This window comes from Motacilla alba, chromosome 7 (assembly GCF_015832195.1).
Source record: "Motacilla alba alba isolate MOTALB_02 chromosome 7, Motacilla_alba_V1.0_pri, whole genome shotgun sequence".
In the NCBI taxonomy this organism is placed as follows: Eukaryota; Metazoa; Chordata; class Aves; order Passeriformes; family Motacillidae; genus Motacilla; species Motacilla alba.
This window is the reverse complement of record NC_052022.1, coordinates 35511233-35524180: the sequence shown is the minus strand read 5'-3', so window position 1 is coordinate 35524180 and position 12948 is coordinate 35511233. Positions and strand designations below refer to the sequence as shown.

At 46.8% G+C, this 12948-nt stretch overlaps 1 protein-coding gene across 4 annotated transcripts in view; it reads left to right on the top strand.

The window, feature by feature from the left end:
• Window positions 1–12948, top strand: part of ABCA12 (ATP binding cassette subfamily A member 12) — a 103107-nt gene that overhangs the window by 3353 nt on the left and 86806 nt on the right. The window lies entirely within an intron of this gene.

The window sequence follows — 12948 nt, the reverse complement described above, 5'->3', positions numbered from 1 at the left end:
AGGCTTCGAGTGCTCTGTCTCAGATGCTGCACAACAGTAGAGGTGAGAGTGCAATTGAATCCAGGCTGCTTCTCAAGGGTTACTGCTATATGCAGGCTTTTGGTTTGTCTGCCTTTTGCTCTCAGGGTTCATGAGAACTTCAGGGTAAAATCTTCTTGGTGTATTCCAGGAGAAAAAGAGCTGCTAAGTATTGCTCTGTTGAACCTTGTTCGAGAGCTGCATCACGCTGCCCGTGCCACTCGCTGTGAGTTAACTCTGGGGTAGCTTCAGCACTGAGCTGATGAACAGGCTGGCCAGGAGTGTTCCACAATAACAGAGAGGCTCAAGAGCCCTGATGCATTTTGAGTTTCTTTTTCAGCCCTTATCAGCTCGGAGCAGCTTTTGTTTTACTGTGCTCCTCGGAGGTCCCAGTTAAATCATATCCGTGCCGTGCCGGCTGTCGGCTGTCATTGTAAATCCCTGCTCAGGGTCCCACGGAGCTGCTGAGGTGACAGTGAGCCTTTAGCTGAAGTTCAGAGACACCAAAGAGCTCTGCATGTTCAACTTGACCTGGGGTGTGAAGGTTACGTCCCCTTTTCACTCACTAACACCAGTGGTTGCTTTTCCCAAACCTGTGGTATCAATGCCTAATGCTTTTCCTGCAAAAGAAACCAATTTCTTTGTAATAGAATAAATATTGCAGATTTCAGCCTGAGTTATTCTCCTAATGCTCTGGGTTATGAATGAGACCCAAAGGTGCATAAACTGAAGGACGATTTATTTTCTGAACACTCCTTTCCTCCCAGAGGCTGGTTCCTATCCAAGCATAGAAGGAAAAATAATACCAAAAAAAAAATGAAATAGTTTCTCTTGTTGGTGACTCAGTGCCTACTCTATGATCTGAACCCCACATACAGGCTGTGGGTGAGCAGGTCTGTTTGCAATTGCAAATTGGGGTTTGCAGTATAAAAAAAAAAAAAAATCCCATCCGCTTTGAGGTTCCTTGCCTTGTCAGGCAGTTTGTGTGAAAGGATGAATTCCCAGAGAAAAGGAAATAGGAGGAAATATTTTGTGGGGGTATTTTTGCAGCAGGTGGGAAGAAATAACTTTATCCACAAATAACAGGCTGCTTCACCTTTTCACGGTGCCATGGAATCCCAGAATGGTTTGGGTTGGAAGGGACCTCCAACTCATCTCATCCCACCCCCTGCTATGGGCAGGCACACCTTCCACTATCCAAGGTTGCTCCAAACCCCGTCCAACCTGGGCTTGGACACTTCCAGGGGTGCAGCCACAGCTTCTCTGGGAAATTGAAATCACCGATTCATCGGTGTCTTCCTTGCCTCCAGCTCTTTGGACACCGGTGTTTGTGTCCCTGGGTGAGAGGGCTGCTGCCGGGAGAGCTGTCCTGCCGGGAGAGCTGTCCTGCTTGATCCCGCCGGGATCCTGCCGGGATGCTGCCACATGTGCAGGGAACCGGCTCCCACTAGAGCGCGCTAGGACAGTTAAAATGCAGCTGGTTTTCCGCTGGCATCGGGGTGGAACCATCAAAGATGCCTATGTGAGGAACGGCACTTCTGGTTTTCAGCAGGGTTTCTGGCTAAGCTCCCCATCTTTTGAGTACAGTTCCCCTGGCTGAGTGTGCAGCAAAGCCAGCTGTAGCTGCCTTAGAGCACTGAGGTTTGGGCTGGGACAAGTGCTAGCAAAAACCTGTTGGAAAGCACTGGCCTGGACAGAGGGCAGGGAGAAGCTTTGTCCTCAAGGCCTGTCTCATCTCAGAGTCCCTTTGTGTGCTGCTCTGTGAGGCAGGGGAGGTGGAAATCTGTGCAGTACCTGGACATGGACAGGAGTCCACCTCAAAGTCCCATTGTTGGTCTGCTGTTGTCATTTGTGCATTTTGAAGCTACCCCTAACAAACTTGCCCATCTTCACAGGAGAATTTCCTGCCTCCACCCAGGCCCTTAGACCCTTGTCTGCTACCCTCGTTTGCTTCATGTTTACTTAATTAGCCAGCTGGAGCATAATTCCTTTCATGATCCACGGTCTAATACATAAAGATGACAGTGACACGAATCTTGGCTTAGGTTTCAATTTGCATGTTAATTCACTGTGGTTCCCCAGATAGCTGGAATTTGCTCCAGCAGGATCTGGGAGGTGATGAAATGGGCGGGGTGTTCTCCTGTGTCCCAGCGAGAGAGAGCCTGGAGCCATGGGTGACATAGTTTTACTGTCCACCAGGCACCATCTCTGGTAGATCTACAGCAAAAAGCAAAGCAAAGGCGAAAAGCAAAGCAAAAATCCTAGATGAGGAGCTTTTCTTAGTACAAAATGCAAACAGAGTCATGGCTCTGGTAGTTGAGAAGCATCTGGAAATCAGTGAAGCCTGGTGAGAGAGCCTGCAACAGATGAAGAAGGAACAGAGTGATTTTACATAGCAACCCAGCCCCAGTCATCTCTGGTTCACAAACCCCCTCGACACGCTTATCTAGAGAAGAGAGAGACTCCAGGCAGGGTGGAAACAGTGATTTCCATGAGTGACAGACAAGCCCATGTTGGCTGTGAAGGGTTTAGGCACAGTCCCCATCACTCCACGGGACTCATCTTTCTGTCTGACATCCAGGAGCTGGCTTACAGGGAAGGAAACGCTGCAAGCCTGGGTTCAGTTCCAGCGCTCTGGGGGACCACGGGCACACTGTCAGGCTCACAGGAGACTGACAGCAAACACGGGCAGAGCTGCCATTTTCCTCAAATGCCTGGAAAAACAGCACCTTGCCAAAGGTGGCACGAGCTCTCTGGGAAAGACAGCCATAGGTGGTTATTTATCTGTTACATTAGAAATGACCGAGATCCAGACCCTGGAGAGCCGGGATCCAGGATAAAAACAGGGCTTGCTGCAAGACCCTGTGAGCTGAATAGAAATCATGGCTAAATAGGAACATGGGAAGAGAGACAGAGTTGAGTGAAGAGGCATGGCCAGCATCACACAGCAGGCAGTGCCACAGCCAGCGAGGCTTGGAGCAGTCTCTAGCTGGCAGATGGGTTTAGTTGCAGCAAATCATCCATTTTCAGATTTTGCTGATTTTACACAGTCTAATTTTAATAACAGAAGAGAAAAGTGAGACATTTTTTCATAAATCACTTGTTCCTTTCCTTTGTTTTTCCTCTCAAGTAACTGCACTAGGTAACTGTGTTTTGGCCTTAGAAACATGGATAACATTTTAATGAAGAATTGTGGGGACAAAAAATTGAAAATAAATGTTGTCTCTTCTCTGTGTTCCAAACCCAATGGCTTTGGATTCTCCAGGAGTTTGTTGTGCTTTCTGAAAATGCTCTTATTCTGTATGCCCTGCATTCATAATCTGTTGTGGTTGCTTCTTTCTGTTCTGACCTTCCTTGCTCAGAGTCTCAAGTCACGACAGGACAAATTCTGGCTTTTCAAAATCATCTTCCTGATGTCTTATGGCTAGAAAAAGAAGGGTTTTTTCCCCTCAGAAAACATTGTTAAATCAAGCCTTTTCATTTTTCACCTCAATCAAAGCCAAGTTTCTGAGCTTTTCATTAAAAACCAAGTATTTGAAGTTGTTCAGGAGGCCTTAAAATGAACATTTCCAGGTTCTAGAATAAACGCTGCTGTTTTCCAGATACTACTTTTCAAGGAAGCAGGATTTAATCGTGTAGCTTCTGTTCCATTAATATTTTGAGCTAGCTTAGTACAGCTGTTTGGGAATTGGAAAATGCAAGGTTATGATAAGCCAGTGCGAATTCAGTGAGGGGCGTTGGTGTTTCCCTGCATGAAACAGTGGGGGAAAAGCCTGTTCACAGCTGAAATCTCTTGGTGCAAAGCCCTGGGCAGGACTGAGTTCCATCAATCCTGGGCACAGAGCACCCGTGTTCATGTGGCAAATCCACCTGGAAGCAGCAGGGAGCCTTCAGGACGGGGATGACAAACACCACCCCTCATTAGGCAGAGCTGAGGCAGGTACTAATTAACCTGGAGCTGCAGTGGTGCTGCTCGTGCCTCGTGTCCTGATGATTCCTGACTCTCTTGGGGCGAGGGCAGGATCAGCTTGGGCTCTGCTTGGGCTGCAGCTTTCCTCCACCTTTTCCTCCACCTGTCTCCATGCATTTCAGGCATGGAAACTGTCCCTGTGCCCATCTGTGCTCAGTGGCTCTGGAGGCACTGGAGCTTTAATTGTGTGGAGCTGTTTTCCTGAGCTAAATTAGCAGACACATGGGGGTGACAATTTCGGCCCTGTATGAGTTTGGTGGTAAAAACTGAGCCTGGGACTCAGGCCAAGGCAGCAGGGCCAGGGGGAATTTAATGGGTCTTCCTGCAAAACACAGCCACAGACTTTCAATTGACTTTCTTCAATTTGTCTAACTAATGTCTTCTCCAGCCCTGCTTTTTAATTCATGATACTATCATCAATCACATAATTATGACCTCATCTCATTCTCCGTTAAGACTTGGGTGACAAATAAGGACAGGGTCACACTTCAGTTTGTGTTGCTGTGGTTTATTGCCTAGATGAAAAGAAGCAAACATGCTGGGGACAGAATTCCCAGAACATAAAATTCTGCTGACAATATGCAACATTTAGCTATTTCTGGAAGAGCTGGAAAGCAGGACTTTTTGCTTGGTTGGTTTTATTTACACTCTTTTCCACATAAATACACACCTTGTCAGACCTGGGAACAGACTCCTTTTAACTCATCTCACGAGCACACATCAGCATCATAACAAACACATGGGGAGAAGAACTATTTCTCCAGGCAAGAGGCAGCTTGATCCAGTGGGTCAGATAAAAACCCTTCAAATAGAATATGGGAAGTTCTTTTACAGATTACCCACTGCAAGGGACTGAAATCCCAGTGTTAGGCAGCCTCAAATTCCACTGATGCCATAAGCCATGGCAAGGAGCACACTGAGAGTAGGAATGAAGAACATGGTTAAATCATGTGAAAGGGTTTTTACTCCTGAATTAATGTTAGAAATTTGGATCTAATGTTCTGGTTTGGGGAAAGGATGGTTAATTCTTCACATCCTGTATTTTTTTTCCGCTTTGACATTTCCCTGCCAAAACCTCCCTTTGCTGACCCACTGTTCATAATTTTACTTGGTTATCAGCATCATCCCATCTGGAAAGAGGGTGGGTACTGTTTTTCACAGACATTTTAGGCTAAAGAGATCCTCTTCTAAGCATCTTGGGAAGACCCTGAATGCTGAACTCCATGGGATTCCTTGGATTCCCCAGAAAGGGTAAACCACAAGGCTGTGGGAGGTCTGGTGTTTGAAGTCTGATCTCTGGCTCTGTTGCAGACACTTGGAGCAGACTCTACCCTTGCACAGCAGAAATAAGCCATGAATGTTGGAAACTAGAAGAGAAACATTTAGAATGTATGGAGTGTTTTTATAAACCCATCCATTTTCAAGCCACTTTGACCATTTCCTCAGCCTAACTTGAAAGTTATGAGTGTTTGGGGTAGGCAATACCACACCACCAACATCTCCTTCCAACACACGTACATTCACAAGCTTCTCACTGTTGGTACTGTGAAAGCATTGCTGTTTCTCCTGCAGATAATGCCATGCAATACTCTTCATAATGGTTTGATGGCAGAATGCTCAGGCAGTTTGAGCTGTGCCATGCCATGCCATGCAGCAGTTTTGCTGCTCATTTCTTGTTTTCACACTTGGTGGCTGAAATGCTGCAGCCCTCTGAGGTTGCTTTCCTGTTTCCCCCTGATTTTCACTCATGCTCAGATTAGCACTTAGTCATCTTTACAATCCTTGCCTTCCCTGTGTTCTCTTCTCTACAGCATGACCAAAATTTGTTAGCACAGGATTTTTATGAGCTTCTGCCCTCACTAAAAAAGGGCCAACTTGTCTTGGGAAGTTTGCCCCATCAGTTTTGACATCTCCCGCAGCTTGCCATTCCTTAGCATTAATTTCTATCGCTTCCCCCGATTTCCCTGGAAGAAATTCTGATTAGGCAATAAGTGCTGGGCTATCCATCATCTCCCGCCAGTCACAAGTCACAGGGTTCTTCTCAGCCTGCAAGGCAGCGATCGTTCTTAATCAAGCCCAGTGTGCCACGGGTAACAGAGCTAAAGACCTGATTTCCGTGGCCATCCCTCGGGATCCCGTCTGAGCGTGGCAGTAAGGCAGAGCCATTGTGAGAGCCCTGTACCACAGCCCTGCAGCACAGCTGATTAAACCCCCGCAGAGCTCGGAGGGCTTCACACAAAAGTCCTGTCAGTCAGCTTGCATTTGATTTCGGGTCTGATTTTCATTTGTTTACAGTATGGCCCATTATGTATAGAGTGTTTGCTAAACGCTGAAGAATAATGGTCCTGTCCCAGGTAGCTGACAGCAGAAGGGCTGACAAAGGGAAGGAAGGCAGTAAAAGAGGTAATTTATGTATGAGTCATGCTTCCCAGCCAGCTGTGCTGATAAAAAATGGCCACTTTTATGGGAAGGCTGGAAAAGAGCAACGAAATTACCTTTCTGAAAGAAAACCAACCCAAACCAAACCAAATATTTGGACCGGCAGTTTGATTAAAGATGACTTATTGCTAACAGCACAGGGAGGGGAGTCCTGGGGAGGCATTTGGGTTTATCAGGGAAAGATGTTTCTGGCACACACACCTGCACCTAAAACAATAGGGAGACAGCAGCAGGAGGTCCTGCCTAGGGCACAGGAAAACCTGATAAGGAGGCAGGAGAACAGGGGTTATGAAGTGTGAGAGATGAGAATTGATAAGCAGGGCTGGAGTTAGGAGCTGAGGCAGGGGAGGAAATCGCTGGAGGTACTTTTTCAGCAAATTGCACAGAACTCTGGGGAAGATTTATGTTGTCATCCAGCCACGTGACTTGGGGCCTGACTTTGCTCCACTTAGAGGCAATGACAGACTCCTATTGATTCATGGGAACCATAGAAATCAAAGAAAACTTGCTGTGGCAACTGGCTAATTCAATAAAAGCATTGATTTTTCCAGCTGGACAATTAGAGAGCATGAATGCAGTGTAGCTGATTTCTGTCTCTGATTAATGTAACAAATGATCATTGATTCAAGCGAGAGGGAACTGTACCCCAAAGGAAAGGACCTTCCATAGTAAAAATCCCCCAGCCTGTGTGGGCTGGTCTTTAATGTGCCAGGGACAGGGCTGGTTATGATTCTGTGTCTCTCTTGGTTAGCACACTTAGGATGAGTTGACTGTCCCCTCACAGAGCAGCCAAGGTAAAGACAGAACACACAGGGCCAGGGAGAACCCTGGAAAGGTGATGCAGGAGACCATGGAGTTCAAAACAGGTAGTGGGAGCACCTCATAGCATCACTTCAGATGAATGGCTCTAGTTTTGCCCTGAGTTTCAGATAGAATCATGGAATGGTTTGAGTTGGAAGAGACCTTAAAGATCATCCAGTTGCACCCCCTGCCATGGGCAGGGACATCTTCCACTATCCCAGGTTGCTCCAAGCCCTGTCCAACCTGGCCTTGGACAGGGATGGGACAGCCACAGCTTCTCTGGGCAACCTGTGTCAGGGCATCACCACCCTCATAGGGAAGAATTTCTTCCTAACATCTGATTTAAACCTACTGTCTGTCAGTGGGAAGCCATTCCTCCTTGTCCAGTCACTCCAGGCCCTTGTAAAGAGTCTCTTCATTTTTGTTGTCAGCTCCATCAGGCACTGGAATGCTCCAGTTAGGTCACCCCAAAGTCTTCTCCTCTCCAGGCTGAGAAATCCCAATTCTCCCAGCCTTTCCTCACAGCAGAGGTGCTGCATCCTTCTGATCATCTTGATGCTTCTTCTGGACTGGCTCAAACATCCCCACATCCTTCCTGTGCTGGGCCCCCAAGTCGGGAGGCAGTTCTGCAGGTGAGCTCTCACCAGACTGGAGCACACAGCTCTCTCTTCCTCCGCAGTGGGGAAGATACTTTGAGCACCCCCTCAAAGCCTTAAAAGAGGGGCTTTACTTAAACCACATGCAGTAGCTGTGAGCAGGCCCCGAGAGTTTTGGGGCTGCTGGGTATTTGCAAAGTTAGGTCATGGCCCATAGGTTATGGTCACTTTAGGTTATGGCTTAGGTTATTGCTGCCCTGGCTCAGGAGTCAGTGCCCAGGCAGTGTGATGATTTCTTCCATAGCAAACTGCTGTGCCACTTGTCCATTCGCAAGCTCCTTTTGCTGTTGAGATTAGTTCTAATGGTGTTGGAGCATCTTGAGCTCACTGCACCATGGAAGCCCCCCAGACTGGCCTGAGGAGTCCCCGCTGCTGACAAAGCCTCCCCCAGGGGTGCCCCTCGTTGCAGCAGGGCTCACATCCCGGCGTGCCCAGCCCCTGACTCCAGGCTGGCTGCTGGCTGTGTGGGAGGTGCCGCGGGTGTGCTGCAGTGCTGGCACAGGGGCTGCTCCCTGCCGGGTGCCACCCGGGGCAGGACAGGCAGTGACATTTTAACAGCTGCGGTGTTTGCGTCAGTGCCTGTGAGTCAGGGCCCTGACCTGGGGGATGTTTCACCTTGGTCCCTGGGCTTTGACGTGGATGGGCCATCCCGGCACCCCTGACCTGCCAGACACACCACCTCCTCTCATGTCCCCACTGCTTCTGCTCTTGGTGCTTTTTTTGTCCCGTTTCTAATGGCCTGTGCCGGCAATAGAGATGTTCTGAGAGGGCCCAGCAGACACAATGCACCTCCTGCCCTTCATCACAGCAGCAGGAGCGAGGAGGTGTGATAAGAGTTGTGGAGCATTAATGGAGCAGGATGCTCAGCGCTGGAGGGGAGGAGGGACATTTCAATCAAAGCTAAGCTGCTTTACAGCACAGCCTGCTAGAAAGTGGTGGTTAGAAAAACGTGTCTATTAAAAGGTCAGGTGTGGTCCTGAGTTCTGGGCCAACACTTGCACAAGCTGGTAAATGATACATAATGAACACCTTATTAGAATAATTTTGTCTGTTTGGGGTCGCCGTGAACAGCCCATTAGAAAATAGTAGGTTTCTCTGAGGCTGCCAAATGCTGGTGGTTATTATTTCTGCAGATGATACTGAATCTGTAACTTGTTTGAGAGCAGCTTGTGCAATATTTGATCAGATTTGGATAGCTCAGCTACTTTGTGTGCATCTCTCCACTGACCATGGGAGCGTAACTCTTAGAATCAGATTTCTCATGTGCAACAATCAGAGGGACAGGCACAATTAAAGTTTCACTACCCCAAACCACTCAAAAATTGTGGTGGCCTTTCTGATTACCATGTCTTTTTAGAGTCTATGGTTTTCAGCTTTTCTTTTCAGTTGTGAGAGCTGAAAATTAATCTTTTGCTTCAAGTAAAGGAATGCTCTCGCTTATATCCCAGATGCCAGCACCAGAAACACCAGGGAGAAAAATGAAATACCTGAGAGCATAAAACTGCAAATGTACTTTCAGAATACAGCACAGGATTTGCTCCCAGTAAACTGTCAGAGCTCTTGCTGGTAGTGGAGAGTGCTTGCTGAAAAACAACGTGAAAGGTGCCAGACTTATTTAAGAATTCACAGACACATTTTCATACTCAGAACTTCTCTCCCAGTGTAGTAAGAGAGCTCCACTCCTGGAATGGCTGGTAGCTGTCATGGAAGCTTTTTGTTTCCTAGCAAAAGGTACACAGGCAACAGTAGCACAGGCAAGAGAGCTTTGATGCAAAATGTTCAAAAGCCTGATTTCTATTTCCTCTCCAAAGACAGGCCCTCCAGAAACCTTCCTTAACCTCTTCCAGGTATGAAACAGTCCAGGATGGGCTTTGGTGCTCCTCTTCATAAGATTCTTCCATGTCCTCCCTACAGGCATCTTGCCAGACAGCCAAAGAAAGTGTTGCTAGCACTGCTTTCTTCTGTGGATGGATTTTGATTATTAATAACTTGGCCAGGATGAATGGAACTAGTTCACACCTTGTCAAAGCAGCACAAGCAGGATGCTGCTTTTATGAGACTTACCACTGCCCCTTCCTCCTCCAGATCATCCTTTTCATGTGCCTGAGCAGCACTGAGGTGACTGCCTGCTTCATTAAGAGCTGCTGCAGCACAGGAACCAGCTCAGGAAGTGGTTTACAAACAGCAACTAGAAAACTCAGAGGCAGAATGAAAAAGAGGGGAAGAGAGAGATGATTGCAGTTTTAAGCTGAATTTCCACGACCTTCCAAGCAGGCATTCCAGTATGAGTACATTAAATTCATGTATTTCTCAACAGCAAGGGCTGTTTAGCAATGAAGACCTTTAGCACTGAAAGAGGCTCAAAACAAATCTTTGCAGCCAGCAGTAAAACACAAGGAGTGCCATGCTGAACATCACTGGGTCGCGTAGCTTGTTAAGGCAAGAGGCTGGAGGCTTATTTGTGCAATCCCTGCAAGAAGTGTTGTCCTGTGACACACTCGCTGTCAGAGATAACTGCCTTGGAGATTAAAAAAGAAAAATTAAATGCAGCCCTTCAAATGCAATGCTGTAGCCACACTAAAGGAAAATGTGCACACCCACAGGACAGACAGAACATGAGAGCTTTTTGAAACTTGAACCAAGCTGCGTTTGGAATTGGGTTTGGAGCTGTTGATTGTTGCCTGTGGAAAAAAAATAACTGCAAGAGATGCTTGTGCATCCTCTGAGCAACCTGATCTAGGGGAAGTGGTGAAGCGGTCCCGGCCCTTGGCAGGGACTTAGACTGAGATGATCTTTAAGATCCCTTCCAACTCAGGCTATTCTATGATTCTGTGATTCTAGAAATTAAGAAATAGAAAGTCTCAAAGCCAATGCATAATACAGGGTTTTGTCTGGAAGTTCGCAGTATCCAGTCCAGGAAAAAGGCAGCGTGGGATTTTCACATTTTCTGCTGTAAAAAAAGGAGATGTTTGACTCCCCAGCTTTCCTGAGATCTGAATAAAGAAATAGTTCTAACCAGTGTTTATGGGAAGGTTTGACTTTGGTGGTGCTTTGCATGGCACCCGCAGCGTGCCAAGAGCCTTCCTGCCACCCAGGAGAGGCCTCTGGCTCCCACAGGCTGGTGCCCCAGTCCTCAGGGATTTTTTCCACAGGCTTTTCTTCCTGTTTGTGGGGAGCTGTTCCACTTTTCAGTTGTCTGTGGAGATAAGCATGTGTATGAATGATTGTAGAAGTGGGTCATTTAAACTTTGGGTTATGTAAGGGCCACACATTTTAAGATGGTTTCTTCCAGGGATTTTGCAGTGAGATTTGATTTTGCCCCGCTCATACTCCAAGGAAAACTGAGGAAATGTGGAAATGTGTTTGTGGTTAGCTGACACACCATTCCTGCTCAGCTCATGGTGAACTCCAAGCATTGCAGCCCCAGCTCTGAATGCCTTTAAGAATCAAAGCAAATATAGAAATTCTTCAAGAATCAAGGCAAGGTGGTGCTGAAACTCCCTGTGCTCTCACACCACAGTGTGTTGCTGTGTGTGTGTGTGTATGAATGTGGGAGTTATTCCACGTTCTTACATGCAAGAGAGGTTTTTTTTCCAGAATTTCTCTCTCTTCCCAAACCCAGTGTTTAACCAATGCTTGATAAGGATGTTTTAAGTGACAGTTTTCATCAACTTTCCCATGGAATTTAAGATAACCTCACTGTCATAAAATATCCATTTGTATCCAAGTGGCATTAACATGTGGGACTGGGGGAAATTCCATAAATTCCCGTGGTGTAGGAACTCAGTGTTTTAGCTTGGTGGGGCCCCAAGGCTCCTGCCTGCCTCCAAGTGATGAGCTCCTGGGCAGCCTTCGTGCCCAGAGCAATCTGAAAATAGTCCTGCAGCACAGAATTGCTTGCAGTATTTTGTCCCATTGCTAGCCCACCCTTGTTCCAAATTAATCTGTGCTTAATTTGCTTCATGTAAATGCGGGAGATAAATTGTTGATTCTACAATAGCTGGATTAGTCAAATGAAGACCGTGTCTAGGTATCATGGAGTCCCCAGTTTTCTGTTCGTGGGCTGAGAGGAAAAATGTTTCCAAAAGGAGACAATCGTCTGTTGTTTGCTGATTTCTGCTATTACATGTTATGTTATTTGTGCACCTCAGGTCTCTTCACCCAAGTCAAACAGCCTGAACTGGTGAGGAGGTTCATGCCTTGCTGTGTCATCTGCCTCACGCTGGGTATTACCTCCACATTTATCCTCTGGTTTAGCTTCTAGGAAGAAGTTATATCCCAGATAAATACACAATCCCATTTGCCAATCCCATCAGTAGTCCTTAATGTTGTCTTTCAGTTGTCAGGATGGCAAAACTGAGCCTTGCTCACCCACTTCTAGTGAGATACAGGTGTATATCTATCACAGTCTGTCTTGGAGTTCATTTTGGAAAGGCTCAGTTAGCTCCTTCCCAGGGGTTTACATGGATTGGTGTCTACAGAGGGCACCCTCTTCCATGGCATTTTTTCCTCAAGCAGACATCTGATGCTGCTTCTGTTTTCTTGGAGGCAATGAATGTTGCTTCCAGTGCATCATCAAGTGTCTCATTATTAAATAATTAGAAAAGGTTTTTTAGAAGCATTTTGGCTGTAAAGAGCCCCAATTGCTGCTGTTAGTACTACCTTCTGGCAGTGCAGAGGAAGACACTGGTGAATCTTCCTTTGATCTTTGTTGAAACAAGCTGGAGAAAATGGGCAGACCTTTGGACTCTAAATAATGATGCTATCCATAAATAATAAAGCTCTTTGGGGCCCTTTGAAGACAGACTGTAACTTCCTGCCCAAAGGTGTTCATCTGCCCCCACAGGCACAGTGTCTGTCCTGTGCTCCTCTCTTATCACTGGTCCTGCTGCTTACATTTCTGATTGTGGTAGTTGTGATGGCATCCAAAAGGACACTCATCCTTTGGCATGGGTTTGAGGAGTATTTTATGAGGGGTTTTTATAATGTAAAAGTTTTTCTGGGCAGAAAATTTTGGGGGGCAAGGAAAAGAAACCAAGAAGGAACAAACAACGTCGCTTTTTG